This window comes from Gopherus flavomarginatus, chromosome 1, assembly GCF_025201925.1.
Source record: "Gopherus flavomarginatus isolate rGopFla2 chromosome 1, rGopFla2.mat.asm, whole genome shotgun sequence".
Lineage (NCBI taxonomy): Eukaryota > Metazoa > Chordata > Testudines > Testudinidae > Gopherus > Gopherus flavomarginatus.
In genome coordinates, this window is record NC_066617.1 from 215648140 (window position 1) to 215656264 (window position 8125).

Below are 8125 nucleotides of genomic sequence, written 5' to 3' on the forward strand. Positions count from 1 at the left end.
ATTTTCATCCTTTACTCCTGCCTTAGCTTTCAAGTAGATTGATTTGTTCTACAAGCACCTCAGGGCTGTAACAGGAAACAGTCAAAGGGGTTTGCAGAGCAAATTACAAGTTTTGACAATAGTTTACTTGGGAGCCATTGAATCTGTTCTCTCCATTCTCTGCTTCCTCTTTCTTCTCTCCCCCCACCTGTTAGAAACACATCAATTCTAAAAACAAAACAAACAAGTTTTAGAACATCTAAGTCTAGCATCCTTCCCAGTCCTCTTGGAGTTCTTCACTTTGATAACTGGGCCAGAGGAGGAATGAGGCGGCAGGAGAGGGGCGTGAGCCGATTCTACACAGAGCAATGGCTGAAGAAGAGGGGCCTGCCTACAGCTCCAGCAGATCTCTTGACCTCTGTTTCCAATCACCAAAGAGAATGGCAGAGAGACCCAAAGTGCAGGTGCCATGTCAGTGACATCAGTGTTTTTGCTGTGGATGCTGGCTCCCAAAAATCTGAAGAAAAAAAACAGAAAACCCACTTCAACCCCAACTTTCCCCATCATTAAAGTGAAAAAGTATTTCACAATAGCAGTAAGTTCTGATCTTATGAGTGGAGTCAGAACACCAGTAAGCCATCAGATGCCATCGGTTTCCCCTCAAGCACATGGCACTAACCCTACTCATCCTTACTGGACTGACAAAGGTCAGTGTTTTGGCCTTGTCTCTTAAAAACTGAATAGGGTGCTGCCGAGTGAGGTCCTGTAGCAGTGTTCTGTGAGTTAGGTGGGCACTTGGGGGTGGCCCGTTGATACTCAGGTTCAGAGGCGACCCATGCCTGCCAATAGTGCAGGGGTGGAGTGAGGGCAGCAGGCTTCAACAGTATTACTGAGCATGCTCAGTACAAGCCAAGCAGCAAATCGGGGGTGGGGGGAGAACACTGCCTGCCCTCCTCCCCTCCATGCGTCCCCTCTGCTCAAGCTAAACTGGAACATTATGGGGAGTAACTCTGCATCATCTGCACTTCCATCAGGTCTCAAAGTCTGCCCACACACAGAATCTTCCCTCCCTGAGAACCAGAGATTCCAACCTCTCTCCCCTCCAACTCAGGGAAGGTCAGCAGAAAGGGTGGAAAAACTGGACAAAAGAAATGACCTCCTCCCACCCCAACACACACGCACAGTCCCGTAGCAATGGTGATGCAATTCACAAGGTTGAAAGGGGCAAGAGTGTGTGAAGGAAAAGCTCCCTCCTTCTACCAATAGTCAAAGGAAGAAGGAAAGACAAAACTCTCTCACCAGCGGGCAAGGATGGGGCGGGAAAAAAGACATAACTAAGGGGGAAGTGTCCATGGTTAGCAGGGAATGCTAGAACAGTGGTTCTGGAACAGAATCCTTTTTTCAGGCACCATTCCACCCCCCTGCCTCACTCAAGCTGCTGGGACTTGCTGGATCCTTACAGAAGAGAGCAATATGATTTGTATACCACTGAATAAATTCCTCGTTTCCCTTTCCAGCCATCCTAAGTGACAGTTTTTCCTCTTATCACAGCAAAGCACATTAGCCGAATGAACATCACCCAAGACAACTGTATCTTTTAAAAGCAGTCTGCATCAGAGTAACTAGCTTTGGGGGCACAGTCAAACAGTTATAAAACAGCTCTGGGCTGACAGAAAGCAACCAAAAGCAGCAAAGAATCCTGTGGCACCTTATAGACTAACAGACGTTTTGGAGCATGAGCTTTCGTGGGTGAATACCCACTTCCTCAGATGCATGTAATGGAAATTTCCAGGGGCAGGTATATATATGCTAGCAAGCAAGCTAGAGATAACGAGGTCAGTTCAATCAGGGAGGATGAGGCCCTGTTCTAGCAGTTGAGGTGTGAAAACCAAGAGAGGAGAAACTGGTTCTGTAATTGGCAAGCCATTCACAGTCTTTGTTCAATCCTGAGCTGATGGTGTCAAATTTGCAGATGAACTGAAGCTCACCAGTAACTGCACACCACACCATAATAACTCTTGCTCAGGAACCAATCCATGCAACAAACCTCGATGCCAACTCTGCCCACATATCTACACCAGCGACACCATCACAGGACCTAACCAGATCAGCCACACCATCACTGGTTCATTCACCTGCACATCCACCAATGTAATTTACGCCATCATATGCCAGCAATGCCCCTCTGCTATGCACATCGGCCAAACTGGACAGTCTCTACGGAAAAGGATAAATGGACACAAATCAGACATTAGGTATGGCAATATACAAAAACCTGTAGGAGAGCACTTCAACCTCCCTGGCCACACTATAGCAGACCTTAAGGTGGCCATCCTGCAGCAAAAAAACTTCAGGACCAGACTTCAAAGAGAAACTGCTGAGCTTCAGTTCATCTGCAAATTTGACACCATCAGCTCAGGACTGAACAAAGACTGTGAATGGCTTGCCAATTACAGAACCAGTTTCTCCTCTCTTGGTTTTCACACCTCAACTGCTAGAACAGGGCCTCATCCTCCCTGATTGAACTGACCTCGTTATCTCTAGCTTGCTTGCTAGCACACATATATATATACCTGCCCCTGGATATTTCCATTACATGCATCTGAGGAAGTGGGTATTCACCCACGAAAGCTCATGCTCCAAAACGTCTGTTAGTCTATAAGGTGCCACAGGATTCTTCGCTGCTTTTGAAGCTCAGCAGTTTCTCTTTGAAGTCTGGTCCTGAAGTTTTTTTGCTGCAGGATGGCCACCTTAAGGTCTGCTATAGTGTAGCCAGGGAGGTTGAAGTGCTCTCCTACAGGTTTTTGTATATTGCCATTCCTAATGTCTGATTTGTGTCCATTTATCCTTTTCCGTAGAGACTGTCCAGTTTGGCCGATGTACATAGCAGAGGGGCATTGCTGGCATATGATGGCGTATATTACATTGGTGGATGTGCAGGTGAATGAACCAGTGATGGTGTGGCTGATCTGGTTAGGTCCTGTGATGGTGTCGCTGGTGTAGATATGTGGGCAGAGTTGGCATCAAGGTTTATTGCATGGATTGGTTCCACCCCACCATCAACCTCAGCCTGGACCAATCTACACGGGAGGTCCACTTTCTTGACACCACAGTGCAAATAAGTGATGGTCACATTAACACCACCCTATATCGAAAACCTATCGACCGCTATGCCTACCTTCATGCCTCCAGCTTCCATCCCGGGCACATCACACGATCCATTGTCTACAGCCAAGCACTGAGGTACAACCGCATCTGCTCTAACCCCTCAGACAGAGACCAACACCTACAAAATCTCCACCAAGCATTCTCAAAACTACAATACCCGCATGAGGAAATAAGGAAACAGATCAACAGAGCCAGACGTGTACCCAGAAGCCTCCTACTGCAAGATAAACCCAAGAAAGAAACCAACAGGACTCCACTGGCCATCACATACAGCCCCCAGCTAAAACCCCTCCAATGCATCATCAAGGATCTACAACCCATCCTGGACAATGATCCCACACTTTCACAGGCCTTGGGTGGCAGGCCAGTCCTTGCCCACAGACAACCTGGCAACCTGAAACATATTCTCACCAGTAACTGCACACCGCACCATAATAACTCTAGCTCAGGAACCAATCCATGCAACAAACCTCGATGCCCAACTCTGCCCACATATCTACACCAGCGACACCATCACAGGACCTAACCAGATCAGCCACACCATCACTGGTTCATTCACCTGCACATCCACCAATGTAATTTACGCCATCATATGCCAGCAATGCCCCTCTGCTATGTACATCGGCCAAACTGGACAGTCTCTACGGAAAAGGATAAATGGACACAAATCAGACATTAGGAATGGCAATATACAAAAACCTGTAGGAGAGCACTTCAACCTCCCTGGCCACACTATAGCAGACCTTAAGGTGGCCATCCTGCAGCAAAAAAACTTCAGGACCAGACTTCAAAGAGAAACTGCTGAGCTTCAGTTCATCCGCAAATTTGACACCATCAGCTCAGGATTGAACAAAGACTGTGAATGGCTTGCCAATTACAGAACCAGTTTCTCCTCTCTTGGTTTTCACACCTCAACTGCTAGAACAGGGCCTCATCCTCCCTGATTGAACTGACCTCGTTATCTCTAGCTTGCTTGCTAGCATATATATACCTGCCCCTGGAAATTTCCATTACATGCATCTGAGGAAGTGGGTATTCACTCACGAAAGCTCATGCTCCAAAACGTCTGTTAGTCTATAAGGTGCCACAGGATTCTTTGCTGCTTTTACAGATCCAGACTAACACGGCTACCCCTCTGATAATAGAAAGCAACAGAATACTCAGGCCCTGCCCCACCGAGGACTGCAGGCCTTACTGGGAAACAGCACCTGATGACAGAGTAGAGCAAGAAAGCTTCCTCTCTAGCTGTACAGGTAAGAGAGCGGGTCAGAGCATGTTAAAATGACATGTCACCATACAATCAGTTGCATCACCAATCAATCAATCAACCTCCTTGATCCTCTTAAAACCGGCATTTAATATCGGATGGTCTATGGGCCATTTTGCATTGTGGTAAAGTGTTTGGAGAAAACCAATATACCAATTCATATAGGACATCATGTTGTTATGCCAAACAACAGGTTCTGTCTGACTTCGTCAGATCTCAATTCTACCTTTCCACTAAAAGTTCAGTTCTAAGATCACAGTATTAAGGCCCTGAATTAAATCAAATCTTTAGTTTAACAGGCGTGCTTAACACTATACACCTCTTGTCAAGCTAAAACCTGATGCAGAAATGCAATAGTTTTGAGATCAGAATGTACCTTCGCAGGCAAAAGAGCTATTGGGGTAGCATGATGAGTTGCCAGGGTGTGATTCATGTCAGAAACATGTACAAGCAGGACGCAATCTCCAACCAGTGACAAAAAGAAATGTGTTTTTGTTGTTGTTTAGGGTTTTTTTTTGGCACACCTGCCATAGGTTGCCTATTCCTGGTCTAGGCTGTGATCCTACATTTGTTCCTTGGCACAAGAACAACAGCGTGAATACTCCTGCAGAACTTTCTTCTATGTAGTTTCTGAAGGCTTACCTACATTACTCGCAGCGATCGATCCAGAAGCGATAAATCGACAGCCAAGCACTCTCTCGTCAATTCTGGTACTCCACTGGAGCAAGAGGCACAGGCGGAGTCGACGGGGAGTGTCAGCAGTCGACTCACCGCAGTGAAGACTCCACGGTGAGTAGATCTGAGTGCACCTCTACCCCGCTATAACGTGGTCGTGGGGAGCCAAAAATCCCTACCACATTATAGCTGAAACCTCGTTATGTCAGGGTAGGGGCGGCAGGGCTCCGGTGTATGTCGGAGGTGTATGTCGACTTCAGCTACGTTATTCACATAGCTGAAGATGTATAACTTAGACTGATCCCCCACCCTACCCCCAGTGTAGACCAGACCTTATACTGCCTTGAACACACCTGTGAAGATGCTGAGGTAAGTCAACCTAAGCTATGCCAGCTCCAGTTACATTATTCACATAGCTGGAGTAACATAACTTAGGTCGACTTACCCCAGTATTGAAGACAAGCCTTATGTGTCCACACCAGGAGTTAATCCGGAGCAGTGATTTCTGAATACTCCCCAAGTAGACAAGGCTTACATTTCTTCACTCTGTTCTTCAACCTTCATCCGCCATGGAGAAATACTCTAGAGAGGCCTCTGACAGCCAAGTCTCCTGCAGCTACCCCACTGCCACCCAACCAAAAGAAGTGTTGGCAGCAGCAAAGAGGAAGAAGCATAGAAAACTAGAAAAGTTAGAATATCTACAGAATGAAAGAGTCCAACTGCCCCATCCTCATCAATTCTGTCTGCAGGCCAGTCCCACTTGGAAAGAACTTCTGCATTAGGGGAAAAGGCAGAGAGAGAAAAGAGGCAGAAGAACACAGAAAATGAAGCATGATAAAGCAAGGAAGATAGATAGGAAGACAGAAGGGACAGGAAACAACAGCTGTAAATAGTAACAAAATACCCTACAATTTTTCTAGCCAAATTTTCATAGCTGACACAGTTAGCAGCCCCCTAACAGCTAGTAGCCTTATAATAGCTGGCAACCATTAGGAGAAATTGGACACCTCACGGACACACAATTGTCAAATGGATTATTTTCCTTCTTTTCTTTCTATGTGTTGTTTGGGTAATGTTGCAATGTGCAAAATGTTTGTGTAGTGCTGTTACTAAGGGCTCTACTGTCCGTAGGAGAACACAATATTTCTCCCTCCAGCTTGATCGCAAATTGCGTAACGGGCCTGACAATTTGGATTGTCAGGCCCGAAGGGGGGACTGTGATAGTTAGCAGCCCCCCCAACAGCTAGTAGCCTTATAATAGCTGGCAACCATTAGGAGAAACTGGACACCTCACGGACACAGTAGCCTGAACTTTTGAACTGTCTTTCCTTATCAATCTTGAGGCAGTTGAAGCTGGTCCAAGGCTGGTTTTTGCTGAGCAGATTGCAGAAGTGCAGGGTTTGCTAACCACCAATCAAATGCTAACACGACCAAAGCCTGTATGTGAGTGTGTATAAAAGATTCTTGGTTTTTATATGGAGCAGAGTTTTTTGTACCAAAGTACAGAACTCTCCTTTCTTCTGCAGAATAAAGCAACCTTTTCCTTATCCCTGTCTGGGTGTCACTGGCTCTCAGCTAGGCGGACCCGACATTTCGGTAACATACTCTTTCACTACAGCTCTAAATTTAGTTATTTACTTTTGCATTTTTTTTAATAAGGAGAGAGTTCTATTGGCACAGAGATTATATTTACCTCTACCCTTCCTTAAAATCTCAAAGTGGAGAGAAATGGTCTTGCAAATTTATAACAAACACAATCAAGAGTTACATAGTATTAAATATTTTTTCTGTTAAGACCTATATTTGTTTCTGGAGTTACTGAGTAAATGTCTAGACAATCTTTACTTTATGGCACCGAACTACAGAATTTCAACCATATCTGCACTCCTACTCCACGCTCACTCTCTCACATGCACACACACACACACAAATAAATTGACGTACCTAAGTCCTCAATTACTACTGTCATAATACAAACTGAAGCCTAAGAGACATTTACGGCCTTTTTAATTATTTAACAATACAAAATTCAAGGTGGCGAGAGCATGAAGGAAAAGGTAACCTTCCCCTTTCAAACAATCAAATAAAAATCAGACTTTTGTAAAAAACAAAACAAAACAAACCCCACCTGTATTCATACATATAAAACCTGCTGCATGTAAAGACGGGGGTCTGGTTTGTAGGCCATGAAAGCCTGGCAGATTAGAGGTAAGACTGGTAATCCACCTTTAAGCCATGTCACCATTTTGTCCTCTAAACTCCCGGTATGTATTGCAGAACATGAGCCACCCACTGGTCTGACATCCTTTGATTGAAAGCCAGCTTCACTGTGGTGTGTAAGCACAAAGAGTGACTTAACATAATAAGACCGCTTACATTTAGGTTTAGATTCTCCAGACTGCTATAATGCACAAAATAGCCTGAAAGCAGCATATAAGAACATAAGAATAGCTATACTGGGTCAGACCAAATGTCTGTCTAGCCCAGCATCCTGTCTACCGACAGTGGCCAATGCCAGGTGCCCCAGAGGGAGTGAACCTAACAGATAATGATCAAGTGATCTCTCTTCTGCCATCCATCTCCACCCTCTGACAAACAGAGGCTAGGGACACCTTCCCTTAGCCATCCTGGCTAATAGCCATTAATGGACTTAACCTCCAGGAATGTATCCAGAGACGGTGAATAGCAAATTTCTTCTCTTCAGGGGAACTCTATACTAACATAGCCAGCTCCCTGCACCACCCACCTTTCCCCAGAAAAAGGAGACCCACTGGACGGGGTATATCACAGGTGTTTCACTGGTGGGGCAAGGACCTCTAACAATCCCTATACCAAACAGAATTTCTATAAACCAAAAAGGGAGAAGAGCCAGAGACTCCATGAGTCCACAGAAGTCCACAATGTCAACCTGTTTTACATAGAAGGCACTCAGATACTATGGTTAGGGGAGGCAGTACAAAAGCCTAAGTCAGGTACGTGATAGTGTGTAGTATTTACATATTGAAAGCTCTGTACAACATTGATTAATCCTCACAA

General features: G+C 45.4%; 1 protein-coding gene across 1 annotated transcript in view; it reads right to left on the reverse strand.

The window, feature by feature from the left end:
* The window catches only part of TSPAN7 (tetraspanin 7), a 177699-nt gene that overhangs the window by 98169 nt on the left and 71405 nt on the right, over nucleotides 1-8125 (reverse strand). The gene's annotated exons all lie outside the window — the stretch shown is intronic.